This window comes from Tympanuchus pallidicinctus, unplaced genomic scaffold, assembly GCF_026119805.1.
Source record: "Tympanuchus pallidicinctus isolate F22 unplaced genomic scaffold, pur_lepc_1.0 scaffold4, whole genome shotgun sequence".
Classification (NCBI taxonomy): domain Eukaryota; kingdom Metazoa; phylum Chordata; class Aves; order Galliformes; family Phasianidae; genus Tympanuchus; species Tympanuchus pallidicinctus.
Genome location: NW_026294758.1, coordinates 46,762,972 through 46,790,005, shown reverse-complemented (window position 1 = coordinate 46,790,005; position 27,034 = coordinate 46,762,972). Strand labels below are relative to the sequence as shown.

Sequence of the window (27,034 nt, the reverse complement as noted above, 5' to 3'; positions counted from 1 at the left end):
TTATGTGGAAAGAACAGTTTAGAGAAGTGTTGGAGGTTGGGCCATTTTTACCACTTAGTACCTTCCAAAACTTTTTTGCAGCAAATCCCAAGTAATTCAGGAAAAAGCTAATTAATGTTCTTCAACTATTTTTTATTTTTCAAATTATTGCAGAAAAAAAGTCTCTGGGCAAAGAATAATTTCTTGCCTTGCTTCCCACTGTTACCTGCAGAATAGAAAGCTGGAAACTCTCCAGATAAAAGTTATGCTAAATATGGGGACCCACTGATCCAAAAAATGAGATGTACAAAGGTGAGATGAGTAGTTACCGGAATGAATGTTTAAAGCCTATGTTAATTAAAGGTAAAATTTTACAGCACAGCTCAGATTTCTGAAATAAATCTAAATATACATTAGGAAGTACTGTCACAGCTTCAAAAGCAAAAAGCTGTATTCCAGTTAAACTTTGAAAGCTCTTAGCTTTTGAAATTGTGACAGCATTTCCAAATGTTCATTGTACCAAGCTTAGAAATGGCGACGTGTTACCCAGGTAGCAGTACTGCTAAGAGCCCAGGTACTCTTAGCAGTAAAGTAATTATGTCATAAAATTACCCATGCTTAACTAAACCTCAGTGTTGAAGTTAGGCTGCTAAACCTCAGCCCTGCTGAGAGAAAACAACTAGATTGCATAGCTTCACAACAGACTGCTAGCTATGACTCAGAGTTGCTGGTTGCTTTACACAGAAAAACACGTGTATAACGGGAAGAAGTCTTCCAGAACAGCCAGTCTCTGGAGAAACAGGAACAATTCCAAAAGAAGTTTAGCTAAGAGCTTCCTTAAAAATTATTTGATCTTTATGTTGTGTGAAAAATAGTTACGATATAAGTATACTATAGATAAGGTCTGTTTGTTTACAGGCAGAATGGTGATTAACACCTGTTTTGACTATTCCCATCTGTTTTGGACTGATCCCATATGCAATGGGGCAGTGGGACAGGTCAATTTTACAGAAAATTGATTTCTAACAAAGAGACCATTCATGTTCTTTATCAACACAGACTTTGTGGAAAGGATATTACGAGGAGATACATTTTTAATCTCAGTCCATTGTGGTAGGTTTAAAAACCTTGGGACTTGAACTTGATCATCTGTATCAGAACAATTTTGTACTCCTTGAGCTATTCGTCAATCCAGTTTGTGCTTTTAGATAAACTATTCTGATGATACTTCTTCAGCTGTGATTGGAAAATTTTCTGCTTGCAGAATACCATAAGGATGGACCATAGGGAATATAGCTGTGGGAAGGAACTAGTTAATAGAAGTATTTTGTAACATGCATTTTAACTGCACAGGACAAGGTGAAGAAGCTCAGAGAAATGTTTTGACAGAAAAGTATTAGAGCAAGTCATTATGTGGAGAATCTTTTTCTTTCAACTTGTCTAACAGGAAAGGCTACTGCTGTCTGATGCAAAAACTATTTGAAAAATGTGATTTTTACATGGTATCCAATTCCATTTTTGTGATATGTATTGTTAAATGCTGTTTGGTTTCTGAGATGGATGGTAACTTTTCTGTATCTTCTGTGTTTACATGAGAAAATTCATGGTAAGTTGCTGTAGAACAGATTCTGGAGTGGCAGAGATTATGCTGAAGGTGAAATTGCTTCAGTCCCAGCCAGTGCACTTTTGAAGGTGTGTGGCTGGAAGCCAGTGCAGTAAATGTCTGGGAAAGCACACAGTGAGTTGCAAGGCCAAAACAGTAGGTACATGACTATCCTGGGTAATATTTTCAAAACTGTGATTATGTTACTGCTGGAGCACAGATACTCTCTTTCTTCTTCCCTTACCTCACAGGTGATATTAAGAGTCTAATGGATTTTGTTTCAAGCCACTGAGACGTATTTCTGCTGTTTGCAAGCTTTGACGTTCACTTCCCAGTTTTTCAGTCATGCCCTTGAGGCAGCAGCAGGAGGGAAAAAGGCAATAAGGAAAAGTACCAACCTTCAGAAGGCATAATTTTACATATAATCTTCTTGCTCTGTCTTTGATATTGTATGACCATCTCCGCACATTCGTTTTGCATGTCTGATAATGCATTTGTGTGCATTAAGAAGTGTATCATCAGCAGGTCAAGGGAGGTGATCCTCCCCTTTTTATTCTCTGTCCTGGTGTGGCAACATCTGGAATACTATGTCCAGGTAGGGAATTTCTAGAGAGAATTCAGGAGAGGGTTACAAAGATGAGTTGTAGCCTGGAGCATCTCTCTTAGGAGGGAAAACTGAGAGACTCAGGACTGTTCAGCCTGCAGAAAAGGATGGAAGACTTACTGTGAAGGGTAACATAGCACTGGAACAAGCTGTCCAAAGAATCTGTGGAGTCCCCTCTGGAGATACTTAAGACACTCCTGGAAGCTTTCCTGTGCAACCTATTGCAGGGAACAGTGTTTTAGCAGGAGAGTTGCACTCAGTGATCTCCAGAGGTCCCTTCCCAACCCCTATGATTCTATCATTTCTACTTAGTCTGGAAACCAGGGAATACAGAATAAGACTACTACTGTGTCAAAGCAACCATAAACAAAAAAGAAAAGGAGGGAAGGGAAGGGCAAGGAGGAGGGCGAGGGGGAAGGTAAGGGGGAGGGAAAGGGGAATGGGAAGGGGAAGGGACATCTTCTATAGTTACTGTTTAGGTCCTAGTAAACCTGAAAGATGGAAAGGAAAAAAGACAGTCCTGCAAGGAATAGTGTGTCTGTTGGATTTTGCTGTGACATCATTGTACAGAATTGTGATGAAGTAAAGTCATGCACTCTGTTAGAGCATCACAATGCCCAAGCAGTAATTGCAGTTGATAACTTACGACATTACAGTAAGACAGGTTTGTTAGAATGATTGGTAGTATATCTGTAGCAGTAGATGTATGTATGTATGTAAGTATGGGTGGTAATCTTTCTCCTGAAATTACTATACATATTCACCAAAATGAGTACCCTGACCTATTTTTCCTGTCTGCTATGGAATATCTGCAAGTTGGGTCTATGTCAAAATATGCAAAATATTGATTTATTTATTTTTTATGTTACCAAAGTTTAAGTAGAAAAGAGATTAGAAAAAAATCTTAAAGCTTGTTTTGTGTTTCAGCACTCGGAAGATGCCTGATTTTGTAGGGTTTCCTTAAATATTTGCATACGTGTTTGTGTTTAGAAATGCCTCTACAGATTCAGAGTGTATCTGAGGGAAAAGGTTTCTGCTATGAAATGTTCTGGAGCATCAAATGTAAAAATCTGTGTCATAATTCACAACGCAAGTATCTTATCCACTATTTTCACCTTGTTTTTTGTAACTTAAATTGTGTATGTGATGTACTTTCTGAGTAAACATCTCTGATAAATCAGAACTCAGTAAGAGAGCCTAGAATACGTAATTTGTTTGTTTGGAAATATGCTTGTCATGTTGTTAATAAAAATACTGTTTCTTAATCCTTGATGTCAATAGCAAATTTTCCCGAGAAACAGTACCAAGATCTTGTTCTAGTTTGTTCTAACGATGTACAGATTCAAAGTAAGGAAAATCTGGTTTAAAAGGATCTGGATTTTTTCATGGTACATAGAACATCTATGAAGACCAGCCTACAGATCACAGTTTCTTAGCAACTTTTTACTCAACAGGAGAGTGACAGTCTAAAGCTACAACATCTGGGCCTGACCTTTTCACACGAAGACTGGCAGCTGCCTCAATAGTTTTTCTTCTTGATTTTCAGTTTCAAAGTAAAAATGAAGAATAAACTTTTTTTTTTTTTTTTTTTTTTTTAGAATTCAGAATAGCTCCACTGGAAGGGAAATGCAAAGATCATCAAGACTTTTGAGCTCTGACAGGCATAGGAAGGCTGCTCCAGTGTTTGACTACCCTCACATAAGAAATTTCCCCTAATGACCTTCCCCAGGCAGCTCTGTGCCATTCCTGTTCTGCCTTTGGTTCCCAGAAGCAGAGCTGGCAGCTCCTTCATGGAGCTGCAGGGAGCACTGAGGTACCTCTCATTCTCCAGGCTGGGCAGTGCAAGTGCCCTCAGCCCCTCTCACAGAGCATACCTTCCTGCCCTGTTACCAGCTGTGTTGCCCCCCATCTTAAGATGCTTTCAGGTATCTTAATATCATTTTTATGTTTTGGACCCCAGAAGTGCACGCAACGTTTGAGGTGAGGCTAAAGCAGTGCTAAATATAGGAGAATTACTTCTCACCATCTGGCTACACTGTGTTTAATGCATCCCCAAATGTAATTTTGCTCCCTTGGTGCCGAGGTGCACTGCTGGCTTATGCTGAACCCAGTGTCATCAGCAGCCTCAAGACCCACGTCCCTTCTTGGTGATCTTCCTGCTCCAGCCACTCAACTCACAGTCAATGCCTGTGTCTGACCCTGATTCATCTGATATGCAGTACCGTTCAGCCACTTCGTCATCCACCACAGCATGAACTTGTTCATCTCATAGTATAACAATCTGTCTAGAGTTATATTGTGAGAGATGATATCAAAAGCCTTACTAAAATCCAATTACATCCACTGCTTTCCCTTTATTCACTTATTGGGTGACCTTTTCATAAAAGGAGATGAAATTGCAAAGCAGGACTTTTCTTTGATGAATCCATGTTGACCATGCCTGAGAAGAGAAAGCTCTTCTTTAACTGATCTTCAATGTCCTGTAGAATTATCTTCTCTGTAACTTGTCTTGGGCTGACAACAGCAGGACTAGGGGAAATGGATCCAAGTTGAAGGAGGGAAGATTTAGGTTGGATGTTAGGGGGAAGTTCTTTACAAGGAGAGTGGTTAGGCCCTGGAATGGGCTGCCCAGGGAGGTTGTGGATGCCCCGTCCTTGGACGTGTTCAAGGCCAGGTTGGACGGGGTCCTGGGCAACCTGATCTGAATGTGTACGTTTGGTGGCCCTGCTAGGCAGGGGGGTTGGAACTACATGATCCTTGAGGTCCCTTCCAACCCGGGTGATTCTGTGATTCTGTGATTCTGTGATTCTTGGCTCTGAGTTTAAACAAGAAGTCTATTTTGGCTTGTAGATATAAAAAAACATCACAAGTAGATGGCTTTAAGACTTGAAATTTAGAAGTAAGAGGTGTTCATGAAAAGATGTAACAAGCAGCTAAAGGAACTAGAGAATCCTATTAACTGCTTTTTCTATCTCTCCAGACCTGTAGGTTTAAGCAAAAAGAGTTGAGCTATCCGTTCAGTAACACCTGAGTGAATTTTACTGCGTAGAATTTCACTGTGTTTAGGCAATGGCATTTTCTCCAATGACGCAACTTTCAGAGATCTGCTACGAAAGAATTTGACTGAAACTTTTGTTTTCACATCTATTCTCTCGTCAGTAAAATCCTCAGTTTTTCCTCCAACTTATGTCTTCCCCAGGCAAGAACAATATTTTTAATTTATGAAGTATTTCAGTTGTTTCCCTGAGGCATTTGGTATATAGATATAAATAGGTCTATTGCTGATCTTCATGTAATGAAATTCCTGGCTTTATAGATTAATTCTTCTGTTTCAAAGTCTGCACTTTGGAGAAATGTTTTTGTGCCTGATGTAGATGAAAATGAAGTGGCTTGCATTCCACAGGGAGCTGAACTAGAAAATCCTGAGATCTACCAATTCTCAGTCTGTGCAATATTTTCTTCACTTTATGACCAGTACAAACAGATTGTGTCTCTACAAGCCTAAATCTCCCTGGCTTATTTCTGCTCTTACACTGCTTTGGTCTTGCTTCTTCCTTGGTTGGTTGGTTTGATTTGGTTTATTCATAGGATTTCTTTGTGTATCTTTGTCCATATTAGATTCTTTTTTAGACTAAACCTTGCTGCTTTTACTTGAGAAGGATTTCCTCCCTGGTACATGCTACGTGCCATCTGCTATCTTTCTCTATTAGTCTGTTCTTCCTGCTTCTCCATGGCTGTTTCTCCATCACACAGCTGGAAAAACAGCCTCCACAATGCCATTGTGGGGTTTTGAGTTGCTGGATAGACCTCCTCTTGGCACTTGCATGGATGTCTCTGCAGGCTGTCTCTCTGGCCACTCACCCAGCTGGCATACCCCTCTTTTGTCCAGCAATTAAATTCTAAAAATGCTGTTCACTGATCTGCTTCACTGCAGAGATTTTAATTCAGGGTTTATAAAATGGAAAAGCTACTAGATACATTGAGTTGTGTATGGTTAAGCGTATCTGATGTGGAAACAAAGGGTTCTCCTCATCTCTTCCATCTCAGAAATCTTGCAAGCTTGTCATCTTGAAGTAAAGAGAGTTTAGAACAAAGAATGCATTGTTAATTACAGAGTCTGGCTCTCCTGTATGTTAGTATGTTCTTTCTCTTTCAAAAGAAATTATAAGGTGCAGAAGGATCTCCAGTCTTAAGCAGAAAAACTGAGACAAGGCATTTCCATTACACAGCTTTTATAATTTTGTTCTAGCATTTAATTGCTTACTGTTCAAAAATAAGTACTTATTTCATTTGGTCAGTTCTTATAATGCTAGAGAATGCTTGGATCCCTTATGTTTCCACTCCATGAATGGCCTCAAAGTTAAAATATTTCTGATTGGGTATCAGAAAACCTTATCAGAAAAAACGAGGAAAAATGAGTCGTAGATGAATCTCCTGAGATTTAAAGTGGAACAAAAAAGCAAACTACCAATTAGCAAAAATTTCTTTCAGGCTATCATTAAGATGTGTTGTCTCCTTTAAAAGCAGTGGCACATCACACTACTAAACTGACACTGGGCGTAGTAAATCCAGGAGCTACAGGTTGCACAAGAGATAATCTTGAAATCTAGCTCACTTACTTAGCTTACTGAGATGAAAGACTCAGTTCTTTTGGGACCCACTGTGAAGAAAGCATACCTAGGGCTGTGTTTCCTTAGCAGTGTTGTGGGGTTTTCTCTCATTAACACTATGTCTTCATTAAGGTACATACCACTGCTATTTGAAACACTATTTCCTATAGAGAAGAAATATTGGCTTATGAGTAGGAATTCTGGGGACCAACATAACTTTTCAGCTCTTTACTTTTGAAAGGAAGCAGGGCAGGAATATGAACTAGGAAGAATTTTAAAAAAAAAAAAAAAAGGAAAAAAAGTCACAAAGATGCAAAACACACAATGAAATAAAAGAACAAAGAAACAAAAGAACAGGAGAACTTCCAGTATCTCCTTATATTTAAAATAATTAAAACTACTTTAGAATATTGCTGCAACATTTTGTAGGGATTAAAAATAATTTGCAGCATTTGGTAGAATATTTTCACAGCACTTGTTCATCATAAACCAAGAAATGCTGATGGTAAGGATTTCAGTAGCTATGTCTCAACCACCCTCCTCAGGACAACCCACTTCTGCTAGTGTGTTCTGCCAAATATTGAGCTCAGCAAGCTGTGAGAGTGAATAATACGTTAGTTTCACTTTTGAGGGGAAGAAGAAAAAGCACGTTTCCAAGTAAAAGCAGCCTTCCTGGCAATCTTTTCAGCTTGCTTCCTCTATCAAGTAAATAATAGGCCCATAGAATATCTGTTACCGTCTGCATCATCTTTTCTACACAAACTGACTCACGTTTTCACAGTTGTAATGGCATATTCTTTCTACTTATCAAAAATACCTCCAACCATATTGCTGGGCTTTCCATTACCGTCCGACTCAGTTATGCAGTAGCAGGGGATGCAGGACAGCAGAAATCCAGAATATGACAGCATCAGTTCAGAGGGGACAGCTCTCCCCTGGGGGACATTGTGTGTCCCAGCTCCTGCCCTGGGAAGGAAGGTGCCCCAACACGTTTCTGTGGCTAATCTGGTCCAGGGAGCACCTGGCCCAATGCTGCTCCACACTGCATATGGCACTCAACACACAGCAAAAGCAGCTTTCCTTAATTTCTGTGGACAAGGATTACTTCTGTTCTTCCAAGCAATTAGGAGAACACATGAAATTGGTTTGGTCCTTCACACAAGCTCCACTGTGGAAATCATGTATTTGGAAAATGCTGCCTGTAATGATCAAGTAGACCTGAGTGCTGCTTCTGCTTCTATATCTCATATGCAGCTACCTCAGCAGATATTTGATAATCCCTCATAATCACAGAATAATGGAATGGCTTGAGTAGGAAGGGACATTGAAGTTCACTCAGTCCCTAAATATTGCCATGGGACTCCCACCCAGTGGATCAGGTTGCCCTGGGCCCCATTCAGCCTGGCCTTGAACACCTCCAGGGATGGGGCATTATCCACAGCTTCTCTGGGCAGCCTGTGCCAGTGCCTCATTGCCCTCTGAGTAAAGAATATCCTCCTAACAGCCGAACTAAATCTCATCTCTTTGAGTTTAAAATAATTTCCCCTTGTCCTATCACTATCAGATGATGTAAAAGTAGTCTGTTTAAAGTCTGCAATGAGATTTCCTCCGATGACACATCGGGAAGCCCAGCAGCCAGGGGGAAGTGCCCCTGCCTCTAGGCAAAATCCTATGCTTTGTGTGCGTGTCTCATGCAACAGAATACTTGTCAGAACTGCTCATTCAAAAATCCTCCATCCTCCAAGAAATGGAATTTGTAGAAGCAATTTCTGGATCCAGAAGTGCCTTTCCTGAGAGCTTGCACATGTGCCTCATTTCTATTATACCACAAAAAGTAGAATGAGGAACCAGTGCTTTTCAGTGCAATAGCAGCTGGGTGCCATTCTTTGGAAATGAGAAACAAAAACTAATGAATGCTGATTTGTAACTTTAATTACAAACAAAAATAAATAAATAAAACAGCAGCCAGTTGGCTGGAGATCAAGTCTAAAGCAGAAGGAAAAGAAGAGGGACAGAGTTTGCTGTTGTTTGTACCAAAATAACTCCAGAAAAGCAAGGAAAGTTAATAATTAAAAGTATGCAGAGCCTTATGCCACAGTTGATTAGTTAAAGCAGGGCAAGCTGGACATGAGCTAGCAGAGTGCTCTCCCATCCCAGAAAGCCCACTATATCCCAGGCTGCATCAAAGGAAGCATGGCCAGCAGGTCAGTAGTGGGATCCTGCCCCACTACTCTGTGCTAGTGATGCCTCACCTAGAGAACTGCATCCGTATGTGGAGTCCTCAGGACAGGAGAGACATAGACCTGTTGGAGCGTGTCCAGAGGAGGGCCATAAAAATGATACAAGAGATGGAGTAACTCCTTCAGGAGGCGAGGCTGAGAGAGCTGGGGCTGTTCAGCCTGGAGAAGAAAAGGCTCTGGGAAGACCTGCTAGCAGCCTTCCATTACCTAAAGGGGGCAATAAGAAAGAAGACAACAGAATCTTTAGCAAGTTCTGTGTGATAGGACAAGGGGAAACTGCTTCAAACTAAAAGAAGGGAGATATAGACTGGATATCAGGAAAAGAATAGCAAGGGACTGGAATGAGTTGCCCTGACAGGTGGTACACACTGTGCCCTTGGAGACATTCAAGGTCAGGCTGGATGGGGCTCTGGGCAATCTGATTTAGCTGTAGACGTAGTTAATTGCAGAAGAGTTAGACTAGATGACCTTCAAAAGCCTCTTCCAACTCAAACAGTTCTGTGATCCTACAAGTCTGTTCCAGCAGTGAGTAGGGGAGCAGACCTTTCTCCTTTAAACTGGCTTGCTCAGGTCAATGGCTGTGCACCTTTCTGAATCCAGAGAACACAACACCCAGACCCACAGTGGTAAAGAGTGTTGGAGCATCAACTCCTTTTGAAGATTAGAAGCCCCCTCACTGACTGCCAGCATCCTACCTGCTCCATTTAGATGTCACAGGCACTTCCATAGACATTAAAACCAAGGTAGATACAGTGGGTTATGTCTCTGAAATGTAACAGAAGCTCACATAAGCTAGGATTTTTACAACGTCTGACTTTCTCCTCATTACCTTCCCTCTGTGCCATTCTTTATTGCCTGATGGTGTCCAGTGAGTGGGTGAGAACATAATATACCACAGAACTTGTGGAAATTTAACGCCTGTTCTTCTGCCTGCCTGAAATGAAACTGGCCAAAAAATTCAAAAGGAAAACACCTATGTTAAAGATGTTTAATTTTTGTGCAATTTATTTTTACTCTAAAATGTTTTGATGCTGCATTTTGTCACAGTATGTGCATTTGATACCAACCCTGATTTTTAGACACCTTCCACACAGATCTAATTTTTCAGAAATATTGATAAAGCAAACCATTTCATAAAGAGTGAGCGATTGTTACTCAGCACTTGTGAAAAATCAGCACTTTATTTCAAGTTGAAATAAATTTCTGAATTTAAATTAAATTATGTGCATTGTTGTTTGTTGTTGTTGTTTTCCAGGACAGTGAACCCAACTTGCTATTGCCTTGTACTTGCAACTAGATGTAATACTGAGAACAAAGAAAAGTGAAATTGGGTAGTTTTGCTCTGCTAATGCTAAGATGGGAGCATCAAGTAGAAAAATCAATTATCTGAAATCAAATTACATGTTTTACCTTGAACTTGCTGCAAGCAATTTGAAGAAATTTAGAAATAGTTCATGAATGGTTGTTGTCCATATAATTGTGCTTATATTAAAGGTTCTTGATTTTCAAGGTATCTGGTGGTTGATATGGAAACCGTAGGCAGTTAGGAAAAAGTACAAGATGAACCTGATTCAGTTTTATGACTTCAACTTTCATATGGCACTGAGGCAGCCTAGTTATTGTCTCTTATACACAGAACTTAAAAACAAAAAGAAGCCAAAAAACAAAAAGCAAAACAAAACAAAACAAAACAAAAAACAGGGATAAAAAATAATAGTTTGATCTCTCCTAAGAGAAAATTCCACAACTTCAATAGTAAACAGTGGGAGAATTTAGTTATCCTCACTATTACCAGTTCATCTGATTGCCTTTTAACCCTTTAATTTCTAGATGTATGATATTCACATCCTGTTACACTGGTGAAAACAGACTGAATTACAGAAACAGATTAAATAATAATAAAAACAGGATGAGAAATTACTATCTGGCTGAAATGAAGTTATATAAACAGAAGCTTTTGGAGTTTCCTGTCTTTCACAGGTAAGTGCTGCCAAGAAAGTCCAGGAAGCTTAACATTCAGTAATAATGCAAAGCAAAAGAATCTTATTATAGATTCAGTTTGTTGAATTTTAAAACCAGATCTAATGAGTTAGTAAACATTTAAGTTCTAGAAGCCTTAATTTCCAGAATAGTTGAGAAGTTCCCACTTAATTGCCATTAGATATCTTGTAACATGAAAAATATCTAAAATATGTACATATGTGAAAGTATCTGTTTCAAATAACAGATTTATTTTCCACAAAATGATCCAAGTCCACTTGAGTCATTATGCACTCCTGAGCACTGTGCAGGATGAGAATATATGTACTTAACGTCTGAAAGAAGAAAATGTAGTTTTTAAAAGGAAAGTGGGCAGTTTTCCATGTTTGAGCAGTGTAAAAACATTTAAGGTAATTCTGCTTGGATATATTAAAAAAGAAAAAAATCCCAAACCTCCAAACTTGGTTGACTACAATTATATTACAGGAGGTTTGCAAATTAGTAGCCATTGTTTCTTCCAAGAAATAGTCAAGTGAGAAATTCCATTAGTATTAATTTTTTTCCTGGTTGTAAGTAGACCCCAAAAGGCACAACTTTAGTTCTTCACTGTTATAAGTACATCCTATTTCTATAACCAAAACACAAATAAAATCACATCTCATGTGCTAAGCACTAGTTAAATACAGAGGATATCCCACTAAAAAGATAGGATAGTATTGGGAAAACAAAACAAAACAAAAGTTAACTCTACAATCAATCAAGCTGATACAATCAATCTACTCCTAATCAAGCTGAACTTGATTAGGAAGTAAAGTGAGTCTGTACAACTCAATGGAGACCTACTGTGATGGGCTAGAGAAGAATCTGTGTCGCAGTCACCAGGAGTTTTAACTGCAGATCCACTGAGAACACTGCACTCGTGTTTGCACTGCCTGTGTTTTCTCCTTCAACTCAGACTGTAGTTTTAATAATTTAATTTTATTTTGTTCTGTGCACAGATTTTGTTGAGGAACCTCAGACTTTTCCCACTGACGCGTTTTCTCACTGTACTGTGCTGCATATGTTATCTGTTCTCCCTGGCACTAAGCAAAATTCTGAGTGTCACGGTGACAATATTCGTAGTGCCTTTCAATGCTTTTCATAACGAGTCACTTCCTATCAGTGAACTCTATTTCAAAATTCATTTTCAGAAAGTTCTATAGATAGCACGATTGCTTGCCACTGCCTGCCTGCCTCCTTTTTACATCCACACAATTCTTGGCAGCTTGCGATGTTTTATCCTATAATGGATATAGGAGTCTCTTAAAAGGAGTCCCCAAGCTATTGCCAAACTGTGACTCAGCTGATTTGGCATTAAATGCTTTTACTTGAATTCAAAGCAGACCAACCTTTGCAGAGCCACACAGCTGCCAGGATTCAGTGGGCTGGGACCATTAATAAAGACACAGAGATGCTGTCCATGGTGTGGACATCGCTTTTCACAGCAAGCAATCAGCTTCATTAAAGATGAATTTAAAAATTATGTGGTCTATTTGCATGAAACCTGACAGAAGCTATTAAAAACAACAATAGCAAAATAATTCAATTTGAAAGAAACACATGAAAATGTTCTGCACTACATTTGTTTCATCTGTGTATGTACCATCAGGGCACGGTCAGCAATATGGAAACAGCCCTATGTCACCTTCTTTTAATCCATGATTTATTGCCACTGCACATCCCGCACACACCAGTCCATCCTACAAAATAGAAATCCGTCAGGTGAAGCACTTTTCCTGAGTAGAGTAGGCTATGAAGTGAACTTCTTTGCTGCCTTCTGCTCGTTCCATTTAGGGATTTCTGGAGCAAATCCCGGTGAGCTGCTGGAAAGCTGCAGCTCTCTGCTAGTTCGTAGAATGCTACAGAAGGGAAATGGGGCAGTTACAGACACATAGGAAGGAGGAGGGAGCATTATTTAATTTTCTTTGTTCTGTCTTAAGGAAGATCTTGTACTGCTTAGTCATTGTAGCATTTAAGAGCATTCCAGGTAGTCAATGGTGTGAACTAATGCCTGTTCTTGTGTGGTTTTTTTAATTATTGTTATTTTTTCTCTGGGATTGTTGTATACTGCTGTGCTTTTTACCTGATTGAGAATACAAGACTGTTAGAGAGGGAAGTGCCAAAGCAGTGCATCATCCACCAGTGGGTAAGGTAGTATTTAGTGTTGGGTGAATTGCATTTTGCATGCTTAAGGATATGAATATGTAAGGATATTCAAAAGTAGACTTTGCAGAAAAGTATTACGACATTTTTCTAGGAGCTCCCTACCACACCTCACTTATCTAGACAATGCTTAGAAGAGGACAAAATTGGGCATACTACTAGGATGGCTTTTTTCTTTCTTTCTTTTTTCTTTTTTTCCTCTGGAAGTATTCACTCATATTACTCAAATAAATAGCTTTCAGATAATGACTATGAATACTGAACAAGTTTCTTCTAAGAGTGCTCTTCATGCTCTGCAAAAAAAAAAAAAAAAAAAGAAACATATTTCTGACTAAATGTTTCTCAAACAGGCTAGACCTACCCACATAGGGCAAGGAAAACCATTACAACTTACGTGCTCATCTTAAAGCATTTTACATCCTGAAAGATTTCTAAAGAAGGAAAAGTGAAATATACAGTCTGCCTCCATAGATTTGACTTAACTGAGTATCTTTTCAAGCCTTGTTCTAATTCATGAAGTTTTTGCAAAAAATCCTCACATTGTCCTGAATAAACAATGGACATTTTATTTATTTTCAGCTGAAAATGACAAATCTAGTTCCAATTTTGAGAGTTTTTTAAGTAGTTGCAATAAAACTGTTTTGACCATGTTTATCTTTTGAATATGAAAATGAAACAACGTCTATTTCCTTGTCTGCTTTCTAACTTCAGATCTTGTAACACGTAATTGTGAAGAAAGTAAAACCAAGTCTCTTGCAAAGATAGCAAGCTCTGTAACTTGCTTTAGAAGCAGACTAATTCTGAAGGGGAATTATTACTGTAGCTGTAAAAATAAACATTTCATATGTAATTTGTGGTATTTGTGTCCATTACTTGGGGATTTATTTAATAAGCTTCTCACTCAGAGCATTTTACATATCTATTTAGTTTAGAATTCTGTTAATATGTCCGTGTCAGTAGACACTACACATATTTCTGTTTGACTTACTTAATATCAAAAAGTGGAACCAAAGTTGTAAACAGGATGAAGCTAAATGGTATTTCACTCTTTTTAAAAGTAAGTTGCCACACATCACAGGCTGACATAATTGTACCAAAGTGTATTAAAGCACAAAGGTATGTGAAGTATATACAGTTGTTTAGCAAAGACAAAAGGAAAGGGGGATGCTTGAATAAGATGGAAATTTGAGATGCTGTGTTTCTGGTAAAGATGCCTTTGAAAGGGCTTGCTAAAAGTGAAGAGTTCAAAGTAACATGCAACCCTGAATTGACTGCAGGAAAAAAAAAAAAAAAAAAATTCAGAGAATAGTTTTTCTTTCTTTCTAGAATATGCTACATTGTATTTTATTAAAACAGAAGACAAACAAGAGTGAAAATGCTTATTGTCATTAGATAAGCTGTAATGTTGTGAGTCCTAACATAGGTGGGTCTTCAACAATCTGTCAACTGATTATGTGATCTATCAGCTGAGAATTTGGAAGGTTTTGATGGTCTAACCAAGCCTGACACTACTAACATGTTGAAACTTAGTAAACTTAATCATTTATTTCCCATCCACTTTTGTAAAATTCTTTGCATTTTCAATGTTCTATCAACATTGACCTTGATGAGTAGTTGTGTGGATATGCACTGATGCACAATCAACATGTAACTCTCCTAAATCTTTCATTCTGGATACCAGTGCTGATGATATTTGGGAGGCAGTGATACATTTTGAAGTTTGTTCCTTCCTGCCTGTCAGAAGCATTCAGAATGACAGCAATAGATGCTTGTATGATTTTTCCATGCTGCAGCCAGGAACAAGAGAAAGGCATTAGAAATGAAAAGCAAACTTTTACAAAATATATTACCACAGAGACTTTCAGTGAGATCAGGAGCTGTACATACTTGGAGGAAAACAAGATTTAATCACTTCTAATCCACAACCACCAAGTATCCTGTAAATTGCATATTTAAAGAAATCAAATATGCAAAGTAATGTGAACACTGAGTTAAAATTCAGTTCTGAATTTCCCCGGATTTCTGTAAGATGATGCTACATGACAAAGGCAACAATTTTCTTCCGCTTAAGAGCAAATAATACATATCAGAGATGACAGTGCTAAGTTCATCCTTAAAGAGCAGCATCTTCTTTGACAGTTCGACATTATGTTGGCAGGCAGGTAACAGCTTGCTTTGGAGTGAAGAGCACATGTCTGCTGGTGGATTTGAGCCACCATTATCTCTGATCAAATTGTCAATTTTCTGCCACCCCTTCTCCTCCCAACTGTTTTCTGTAAGAGGACTTCAAGTTCCTGTGGATCAAATCCTCCGGTGCTGGCTTCCTTCTACTTCTATCCCAAACTCCTCATCTCCTCACTGACACTCTGTCCTGCCTGCTTGCCCCAGCAGACAGCCTGGAGCTGTACCAGCCCACCCCAGAGCTGAGAAGCAGCACCAAGCACATTCGCTTTGCGTGGGTAAGACACTAAGGTACAAACTAACTGCACAAGTTGCAGAAAACGTTTTAAAAGCCACTTTTTTTTTTTTTTTTTTTTTTCCGAAGTTGTACTTTTTACTGTGAGCTAAGACAGAAACAGCGGGCACAGGCACCGCCTCAAGAGAAGGGTGCCTTGGCCCGCTGCGACTTCTGCCTGCTGGTCGGAGGCCCCCCGCTTCACTTTCTTCCCGTTTTTCCCCACGGGGGAGACAGAAGGGAAACCCGTAAGAGACACAAACACCCACGCCTCGCAGGGCCTACCCCGAGGCGACCAACAGCCGCACGGGACACACGACACACCCCGCTCCGCGCTCCCCGCTCCCCGCAGCCCCGGCGCCCGCCGAGGGCGGGACGATACGAGCACCGCGGAGCAACGGCCGCGACCACCAACCCCGCCCCGCGTCGCTTAGCAGCTGCGCCATGACGCAGCCGGCGGGAGCCCCGCGGTCCCCGCTCCTCCCCGCGCGAGCGGCTGCCCCCGCCCCCCGCCGCTCCCCGCCGCGGCGGTGAGGGAGGGAGGGAGGGAGGGAAGGAGAGAGGAAGGGAGGGAGGGACGGAAGGGGGGGAAGGCGGGGCGGCTGTGCCGAGCAGCGGGTAAAGCGCGGCTCGGCAGCACGCCGCCGTGCTGTCTGCCCCGGTGCTGTGCATGGAGAGGTTGCGGGTGCTGAGGGGAAGCCGCCAGCTCGCGCCGCTCCGCCGAGCTCCCGCGGGGTGAGTGGGGCAGCGCCGCTCGCCCCGGCAGCGACTTGTCCGCTGGCCGCCACGACCGGGGTCGGGGGGGACGGCGGATCGGAGAGGGGGCTGCGCCTCCGCCCAAAGGGTCTCCGCTCCGTCCCGCCGGTGGGGAGTACCGAGCGGAACCCTGCGCGGAGCCCCGCTCGGGGCCGGCGCGATGGGACGACGCTGAGCGGCCCGGGGCGGCGGCGGGGCGCGGGGCGGGTGCCCCGAGTAGGCCCTGCGCAGAGAGGGAGGGGGGAACGGGACGGCTCCCTGCGCACGGAGGCCTCTCTGTCCGACAGCGCGGTGCCGGCCGGCCCGACCGCGGGGCGAGGCAGAGGAAGTCCGCCGTCACTCTTCGGGCCGCCGCGCCTCGGCGAAACTGCTGGGTTTTGCCCGGAGTACTTCCTCGAGAATAGTTGTGGCGTTGAAAGATCCTCGCTGCGGGGGGAAGGAGCGCCGCGGGGGCTTTGGGGCTCTTCGTTGTCAGATCGTATTTAAGTTGTTTCTAGGCTCCTTAGCTGTACGTTACAAATTACTGCATTTCATTCCCATTCCACAGGACGAAGTTATTACTATTATTGTAGTACACTAGCGTACTATTACTGTTATTATTAAGGAAAAAAAATGCGGGTGAAACTTCAGGTTGGTTTTGTTTGTTTTCGGCACAGCTGAAGGCTAACAGGTCTAATGCTAACCTTTTTGCCTGTGTCTTCAAATTCCCTTTTCTCTGAACCGTGTGACAAGGCAGAAAGTAACACCTAGCTTTCTCACTTATTACCGGTGAGACAGAGGCTGTTCCCTCTGGGTGTTTGTCAGGGAGAAACATAATTGGGAAGATGTGGAAGTCAATGAAAGTGCCAGGTGTAGCTTCGCAGGGCAGGTCAGCCGGTTAATAATCGGTGCTCTTGGCGTCCCTGCCCCATACACTCCCCCCTTTGTCATCTCTCTCTCCACTGTCTCTCTTGTTAATCAAAATCAACAGATATGCAGCTCAGATGAGATAGAAATACTTCTAAATTTTGTGTTTTACAAAAAAAAATCAATCTTAACAGAAAATCTCAGGGGGATTGTGTGCCCCGTTGAAAAGTGCAGTTTGTATTGATTATGCAGATGAACCTTTTTTTCCTTGCAATGCTCGATCTACACAGTCACTGATACCAGGTAGCAGAAGTGATGTCCTTAAGGTCTTTCTACTGTTTCCTGTCCAGGGGCCATAATTTGAAGGCTTTGGCATAGCAACATTGTTTCTACCATCTTCTGCTTGAAGACGTGAGTCCCAAGTGACTCCAGAGGTACAAATATAAAATTCTGTGTTTAATGACTATAGTGTTACACAACGAAATGGTAATGTTTATGAACAGTACCATGCTTTCTAGAGAAAGCTAAAATTTAAGCTCTTTACAAGAGTTTTTTCACTTTCATAAACGTTAGTGAGTTCCCGATGTCACTAGGAAGCACTAATCCCTGCTAGGAGAGGAAACTTAAGCAAGAAGTCTGTAGAATACAGAAAGTATTTCAGCATCTTGTTGGCTAGAACTGCAAAATGGAAAATGAAAGGAGGTTGCTACTGCCTCTCACATGCATCTGTTCAGCTTGGTGATTGGACTGACTATAAACATTTCCAAATGATGTGGTGCTGATGTTGTACATGACCACAGAGTATGACTAAAGCAAAAGTCACTGCCATCTTGTGCTGGCAGTGGTATTCTTTTGCTTGAACTATAAGAACAGTGGTCACTGAACAGGGTTGTGTCTTTTAACATTGGTTTCCTTATCAAAGTTCTGGAGCATTTTTACTGTATGACCTAAAATAAACAAAAAGCTTAGAGAAAAAATTCATAGTTACAAGAAATACTTTAAAAATTTGGTTGAAAGACCCTCAAGTGGAAACAAGAACCCACATAACAAGAATGGAAAACATAACAAGAATCTGGAAGCAAGAGGTCCCTTCCAACCCCTACAATTCTGTGATATATAGTAATACTATGCAAACACATCAGCTAAGTGGTGTTAACATGTACCTGAAAGGCAGCTAATGTCAGAAGTTATGAAACTTTACTTAAGAGGCAGGGTAAAATAATTATCCACAAAACAACTGAAATATACTTACTTCAATGGCATTTGGAAAAAAAAAAAAAAAAAAAAAAGTATTTTATAAAGAAGAAGGCAACGCAACCTTATGGCTTTTTAAAATAAACAACTGCAGCTTTGAAGAGAAGGTTTAACTGGATGAGACTTCCTGAGATATCTTTCAACCTGAATTACCCTATCCTAGCGGTACTGTGCTATTACAAGTTAGCATTTTTGTTTTAAATATCCTATTTCTGCCCCTCCCTCATTTTTACCAAGGCATGCAAAGATTAGCAGTGTAATTAGGCAATACGTAATTGTGTTTTTTCCATTTAACTCAGTAGAACGCTATTAAAAGTCACTCACCCTGGCTGTGTGCTAATTTCAGTGGGTTCTGTATGAATTTATGTGTCCACCCACAGAGTGCTCAGCACGAGCCCGGTAAGATGACTAATATGAGTGAGACTAACAAGATCTGAGTCAACATTCGAGCTCAGGCTTGTATTTGTATTTCTCTAACGTATTTCAGATTTATGTATTGGAATGTAAATGAGGAGCTTTCCTGAATTCCTGGATATGAGGTTTTGTTAACTACTCTGTTTAGTAATTCTCTATGGAGACAGAAAAACAAAATGAAAACCAGTATATAGTATGAGCTTTCTTTATGGTAGTTCTTCTGGAAGAATTGTAATTTATTCTATTAGGTATATGCATGTAGGTGCTATTTTTGCTTAGTAGCTCTCCTTATCTACAGAGTACATTGTATCTGTCACTTAAATGACTGCTGGAGTAAGGCAAGAGCTACAGGGTACGCGTGTAAGCTATCTTGTCTCAGTCATTCACAACCTGGCCAACGCTGAAAGAAAAAGGGTGATGCCACTTTCTGCTGCCAACTCTCTGGTTGGGCACCACTGGAGGCAGAGAGATTGAATTCATGCAGACAAAGGCTGTATCCACTTGTGTTATTGTGAGTACAGCTGATGTGAAGTTCTACAGTAATTAGCTGTCTTTATTTCTGGCTTGTTATCCTGTACTAGAAAGCAGTTTTCTTTGGAGGAAAACACAAGTACATCTTGAGTAGACAAGTAGAACGACCTGCCTGTAAGGTAACTGTGTCTGTAATTTTGATTATGCTGTCATTACACATTCAAACATAAATATTTAAATTTGACTCTGGGATGGAGGGAAAGAAAATCCTGTATGGTACAGCCTAATTATAGGTGTTTAATTAGTACAAACACTGTCTTTTTATGATACAAATTTTCTCTTCAGCTATGCCTTTTATGACAACAATTTCCATGGTACTGTTAACAGTAAAATAGCCAGTAAAATTGCTTTTTAATCATAGCTGAAACTTTTCTTTGTATTAGAGACACATTGGCAGTCAATTTTCTTTCTTCCATACTTCTGTCCCTTCTTCTGCACATCTTTCTGTGATTTACAAGTAAAATTAATATTTGATCCACAGATCAGATGCTTTTGTCTGAATTGTGACATCACAGAAAACAAAACAAAAAAAAAAAAAGCAAAAAGAAACAAGTGAAATTAGAATGTTTTCAATGCCATTCATTACTCATTAGAACACTTTGTTTCTTGTCTTGTGTGTGCCTGTATTTAGCAGTCTGTTGATCAGTACATCCTTCAACCTGGTTGTTTCGTTCAGTTAGTTACATTTCTCAAAGTTTACCACCATGTGGGAGTAGCTGCAAGTTACTCTTTCAGGAGTTTATTAGTTTCTGTCTGTTGACATAGAACGTTATTTTTCTTCTGCTCTTCATTTATGTAGGTCTCAATTTTTGTTGGAATGCCTTGATCCTGGTCTACTTTTGAGTTAATTAATTATCAGTACAGTTGTTTTTAAGTTGCAGCTCAGTGCTTACTAGGAAGTTGAAAAACAACTTTATTGCTGGGCCCAGCAGATAAAACTGGAACATTTTACAGGCTTATTAAAATTAATTACTCAGACTGTGACTTTTGAAGTACCTACATATATACACACTTGTGTAAGTGTGTATGGCATAGTATTTCTCACTTTGTATGCATCCCCACCTAGAACTTGTTCTGGTATTTATTGCAGTTCCTGAGCTGTATGTTCTTTTAGATGTGAAATTTACATTGACAATCCTGGGAGCTATCTTAGCTGGTATCACCTTGCTCCTGTGCTCAAACAGTTACAGTAGATTTCAGGATTTTAGAATGTGTTTAACTTGTGTCTTAAATACTACACGTGTTCAAGGTGATGTGGTTAAGGTTATTTGCATGTGTAAATTAAGAATTAAAAAATATTCTTTCATTTATTGGCCCTACAGATTTGTCTTTGTTGCCCTTAGTTTAGAATTCAGTTGACATCAATTTGCAGTCGTCCTGTTTTCCAAAAACAGAATATGAAAACTAGGAATCTGGCTGAGATTTCTTTTCTTTTAATATTTTAGAGTAATGGTTTTAATATCTTTTTAGTCCTGGCATATATGTGCACGTATATATGCATTCTGCATGTACAAGATAGATTGATCTTTAAGAACATGCCTAATATACCTTACATGAGAATCTTCAGTTTTTGTTCTCCATTAATACTGGTCAACAGCTAGTGCTTCTTAGTTAAAAGCAAAATGTTCTTAGTTCTTTTCTGATGTGTAGTGCTGCTTCCTGAGTTTCCAGTACGGTAAAAGTATTTTACTTCTACATATTAAATATTGCTATGTATAAAACATGCAGTATATTTTCTACCTTCATTTCTCCAACAATACTTGGAGGCCTCAGTTATTTAAGTGCGTTTAGATGTACCTTGTTGACTTCAGCATGAAATCAGGGGATTGTTTTCAGGAATTCAGTTACAGGCAGGTCACAGGCAGTGTCTGGGTTTCTCTGAGTATATTGGTAAAACTTACTTATTGATAAAACTTACTTATCTACAAACCTAATGCAAGAGCATTTCAAGACAAAGCTTGTTGGAAAATAACCATTAATTTCTGATTAAGGAGGGTTGTTTTTTTTTTTTTCCTCCAAGTTAAAAAGATGTTTTAGAAAGCTACTACAAATATATATATATATATATATATATATATATATATATATATATATATATATGAGACTGTTGAAGTTATAAAGACAAAAAGCTCTAAAAACATATAGTTTTCAAGTGAGGATTCACACTAAAAGATGATGGTCAGGAAAAAAAAATCATAAAATTAAGTCTGTTATCTGTTCTGTAGTTGATGTACAGTTTACAACATTAGGCAGTAAAACCAGCAAAAATCCTGTTTTGCAGCATTTCCCAGCTGTAAGGAATTTTGACATGCTATAAAGTTTAGTTCTGGTTCTAGAAAATGTAACAGTGTTATGTTTGCTCATAAGTTAATGGTGATATAGTTGCAAGGGGTAGAAATACCTCCCTCCTCTGTGAAGTGAAGGAGTAAATGCTTGCTAAAATGTAAAGGAGAGACAGAGCCATTTATGTATATGTTTGTTGTATATCATCTGTATACTCCTGTGTGCTGGGAAATTTGGAGATGGAGCCAAATGCATTTGGTCTGTATGAGTTGGCATCCCTGCAGGGACAAGCAGAATCAAAACCATCCTTATTCCAAAGATATAAACTACAAAGGTAAGGAGGGCAAAAACATTGCTATCCTCAGAAAATAGAGGGAGTGAGTAAAAGGAATTGAGTGAAACCTTTTAAATCTCCCGTAATTGAAAGAATTGAACACAAAGCCAAATTATGTCCATTTTGTAGGTGGCTGCATTAAGGCTGCCAAGATTTGCACACCTAAAAGCCTGCCTGTTTTTCAACAGTATCATCAAATGACTAAAGGCATTTCCTCTCTCCATGTGAGGTGCATTTCATAGTGAGAAGTGCTTCTTGTACAAAATGACTTTGTAAATTATAACTGGCATCTCTGATCTTATTTTTGGTGCTACTTTGACGTACTTTGCAGTGCTGGTAGTACAGATTCTTTCTGGGCTCATTTTAAGCCATTAGAAATTCTACTATAGAATACATTACATTCATATAATATGTACATAAGTGCTTGCTGATTTAATTGTCACGTAAAGTCAGACTTAAGCCAGTTTTACAAGAATGTACTTTTCAGAGTCAAAGATCACTTGTGTGAAATTTGAGCACCTACTCTTCTGAGTTGAGATCAGTGTTAATTATGTAGTTTTTAAGCAACAGATGTGTTAGATTGACAGTCATCTACTGTGCATATCTCTCTGATTTCTGTACTGAGTAAAGCAAACAGTGGTGGTTCTTTTTTTTTTTTTCTCCATTTACATGTTTTGATATCTTGAGGTATTGCTCCCTGAAGCAGTAGAAAGTTTAACTATCTTCTTAGGCACTGATGTCCAAGGAGTAGGTAAACTTTTAATACTGAGGGAAATTATAGGAACCTGAGCAGTGGCCTTTTGGCCTTTCTGTGGGGAATTATAAAACAAAAAATCCCAAGGATCTCAAAGGAAGTTAAAGATTGTGTTTTCATGATGTTCTAAGCATATGCCACACCAGATGTTTTGTTCCTCAGCCTCTCATAAACTCTGGAATTTGCTGCTCCATCAGCTTTGTAGACACAACAGCTCTTTGTAGGGTCATGCTATGAACTATATCATAACTGTGACTTAAGTGAAAGACTATTTTTGATCTCTGAAACAAGTGGCAAAAAGGAACAGGGGTGATCAAGGTGACTTAAACAGGCTTGCAGAGCCAAAGAAAACGTTGTGCAACAGCATCCTGGATAACCCCAAAAATGAACTGAACTACAAAAGAAAGTTTGGGTTCCCTGTGGAATCTGAGGACATGGGATTGCACAAGACCCAGATCCTCAGCTGTAGGCAATAAAGCATGTCAGTCCAACAGCTGGCTTCCAAAAGTTTGAGACTTTGGAACTATTTTAACTGTGTAAATAGGTGCAGTTACCTTTTAATTGCTCTATAACTATGCTACCATAAACCTCTGTAACTGTGTTGTTTATCAGGGATCTTGTGAATAAATAAAATAAAATTCTGGTTGCTTTTGTATTAACCTAGCATCAGCAAACTGTGATTTCAAGGCCTCAGGCTAAACTTAAGACATTCTATTCTAAGAGCCTTTTGACCCAGAAAACTGGAGACTGGCACACTAATTGTCTGTTTTCAACACTGAAAGAACAGTGAAGCTGTACTGAATTCCAGGAAGTATTCTGAAAACATATATAATCAATGAATATACAGATATCATAATTAAGAAATATACAAGAAAGTTAGGCAAAACAGATTATTGCACCAAAGAAGAATAGATAGAAAGCTCACCCTTGTCCTGGGTTTGCTGGGAAGACTCCAAGAGGTGCAATCTCCAAAAGAAATCCTTCCCTACTGGTAGCCAGCTCTTAAATGGGTCTAGGAGAGATGCAGCCAGACTCCACACCTTCCGGCAGCACAGCTGAATTGCCTTCACCTGTGCTCCTCTGGCTGACTCAGTGCTTGCCTCAGGTGGTCAATCAGAGGTTCAGGCCATGATTCAGTTCCCATACAACATGGTTGCACAAGTTGAGTAGAACCATATTAGACTTAAGTTTGTCATTATGAGAGAATGAAATAGTTGGTAGAACATACAGGCCTGTGCCAGATAGGTGTCAAAAAATGAGCTGAAGTCTCCAGTTACATTTTTAGACATTTGTAGACCTAAAAGCAGTGTGATAAATAGACTTGAGCCAAAACGGAGAATAAATCGTGTTTGTCTGGTTGAGGTTAATGAGGTTAGCCCAGTATAAGAACCAAATCAATTTGAAGTATTGCATGTGTGATTATAACCCATTAATAAGGCAGAACTAGCTGAAGTTTCAGCAGCTGGAAGCCAGAGGAGCTGTGCAAGACATTTTAAGTTTCATGTTGTTCTTGCTATCCAAGCTGGTTTAGGCATGTAAACAGTATTTACAAGGGTAACACTGGTATGTAGCAAATTAAACCATTATGTAGTTTTTTTTAGTTTTATTATTTTCCCATTTCTGTCTGTTTTAGAACTCATCCATTTGCTTATCAATATTTTTGCCTGTGGACTCGTAGTGAGTTTTAAGCTATTGTAAGCAAAACGCAGCTGTAATAAGTCAATGGTAGCATAGGTTTGTTTTCATTTTTGGAGTTCCTGAACTTGAGCTACAATATTTTTTAACAGTTTTGTTAAAAGACGATATGTTGTCGTATTGTTTAAGACCTTGTGCTATGATTTGATGTCTGTACATGCTTCTTATGGTGTTTCTTATGGTCAGACTTCCAAGAAGAAAATTTGGAGTTTGTCTTTACCTGATGTTAGAGCAAATCAGCCACGTGTCAGTATGCCCAGTTGTGGTATTTTCAAAGGAGTTACAAGCCAAGCTACTTATTCTATATGTCGTAACTTTCTTTCAAAAGTCATTGTCTCAGTTCCGTCTTTCTAGTTTCTTATTGCTAAGCAGCCTTGGAGACTATTCAGTGTTACTTTTGTGAAATGTCTTTGAGCAACTTTCTGTTTAGATTACTTGAGACGTTTTCAGGAAATATGGAAAAGCTTCAACTTCAAACTGGCACTTCATATGAATGTGTCAAATTATTTTTCTCTTCCCCCACATCGGAAATCAGCCTTGCCTGGAAAACTTAGTATTGTTTTGACTTGCTGTGATGAAGTGTTTTGTACTGAGAATGCTTATAAGGAAGCAACCTCCAGCATCCTTTTCATATATTGAAACAATGGATTAAATATGTGTGGGCCTGGAAAAGGCTGTTGCATACCAAGATAAATGTACAGACACAAAACAAGAGTGATTACTTCAGATCCGCTAAGGTGTAAATTTAATCTTTTTCTTTCTTTTTTTTTTTTTTTTTTTGTTAAATATACTGTATTCACAGAATCAGAGAATAGTTTACTAGTTTACTGTGAAGTGGATTTCAGTAGGTTTCCAGTTCAAACTCCTGCCCAAAGCAGCATTGGTCACGAGATCATGACAGGTTGGTTACTCAGAGCTGTATCTGGTGATGTCATGAAAGCTCTCAAAGATAGTCATCACATCTTCTCTGGGTCTTAGTTGTATTGCTGGGCTCTCCTCAGGGTGACGGAGTTTCTCCTTATGTCCAGTCTGAATCTTTTAGACCTCTTGTCTGATGAAGAGCCAGGCTCTGACTTTCTAAGAACTCCCCTGTAGGCTCTGGAGGCTGCTGCCAGGTCTTCAGAATTCATCTGTTCTTCAAGTTGAACTGGCCCAGTCTGTCTTCCAGTGACCATGTCACTGTCCCCTACCATGAACATTTTCAGTTTGTATGCTTTTTTCTCACCAATGCTGGCGTTGGTGAGGCCTTGAGTACTGTTTAGTTTTGGGCACCTCAGTACAGAAGGGACATTGAGGTGCTGGAGCAGGCCCAAAAAAAGGCAACAAGGCTTGTGAAGGGCTTGGAGAAGGTGTCCTACAAGAAGAGACTGAAGGAACTGGGGCTGTTTAGTCTGGAGAAAAGGAGGCTGAGGGGAGACCTTATTGTTCTCTTCCAGTATCTGAAAGGTGCTTACAGTGAGAACGGGATTGGTCTCTTCTCACTGGTGACAGATGACAAGGTGAGGGGAAATGGCCTCAAGTTGCACCAGGGTGAGTTTAGGTTGGATGTCAGAAAAAACTTCTTTACGGAAAGGGTTGCTAAGCACTGGAATAGGTGGTTGAGTCACCATCCCTGGATGTGTTTGTAAACTGTTTGGATGTGGTACTCAGGGACATGGTTTAGCAGAAGGTTGTTAGGGTAGTATGGTTAGGTTATGGTTTGACTTGATGATCTTGGAGGTCTTTTCCAACCTGAGTGATTCTATGATTCTGTGTTGGAGATTGGCTGGAAGTGGAACAGGGACTGGACAGTGTGTTTTAAGTTCAAATAAGAAATGAATGTTGCCAGAATTTTAAAGAAAGCTAGAGTGGTATAAAGTCTGGGAATTCTTAGCAACCAAAACCATGAGTGCTCTCCAAATTTACATATAAAAAAACCCATAAGATCATATAATCACTAGAGTTGGAAGGGACCTTTAAAGGTCATCTAGTTCAGCTTCCCTGCAATGAGCAGTGACATGCACAGCCAAGTTGCCCAGGTGCTGATCTAGCCTTGCCTTAAAAGTCTCCACAGATGGGACATCAACCGCATCTCTAGGCAGTGAGATGAAGTATACTGGTTTTAAACCATTGAAGGACACTGTCACCAGAAACTAACTGTTCAGTTCTCATAATTGTAGTACTTTCCTTCTTTATGAACTGCTCGGTTTGAAATGTGAAATGTTTTGATAAAAGTATTTGATAATGTAGCATTTCTTTAGAAATGTTGCATTTAATTTTATTTAGATTTTTATGTATTTTTGTTGTATTTCAATTTTGCAAATGTAGCTTGCCAGAAATATGTTAAAAAAACATATGTTAAAAAAACATCTTGAAAATTGCAGCCAACTTGCTTGTTAAGACACTAATTAATTACAACCCCAAGTCTAGATTGAATACATTACACTTGTTATGTATAAATGAAATGTAATGATAGAACTCAACATGTCTTGTTTAATTAATGAAAAATCAAACT

General features: G+C 39.7%; 2 protein-coding genes across 8 annotated transcripts in view; both read left to right on the top strand.

Annotated features, from left to right (window-relative positions):
• The window catches only part of RCL1 (RNA terminal phosphate cyclase like 1), a 37,073-nt gene extending 33,622 nt beyond the window's left edge, over positions 1-3,451 (top strand). The window contains exon 10 of the transcript XR_008210471.1: positions 154-3,451. The gene's annotated coding sequence lies outside the window, so the exon portion shown is untranslated. The remainder of the gene's footprint in view (positions 1-153) is intronic.
• A 12,828-nt stretch (positions 3,452-16,279) lies between these two features.
• Positions 16,280-27,034, top strand: part of JAK2 (Janus kinase 2) — an 88,967-nt gene continuing 78,212 nt past the window's right edge. For 3 of the 7 annotated variants that reach the window (XM_052700468.1, XM_052700458.1, XM_052700464.1), the window contains exon 1: positions 16,286-16,408. The gene's annotated coding sequence lies outside the window, so the exon portion shown is untranslated. Of the gene's footprint in view, positions 16,409-17,625; positions 17,710-27,034 lie in introns of all 7 variants that reach the window. The other 4 variants (XM_052700459.1, XM_052700463.1, XM_052700462.1 and 1 more) reach the window with 3 other exon arrangements.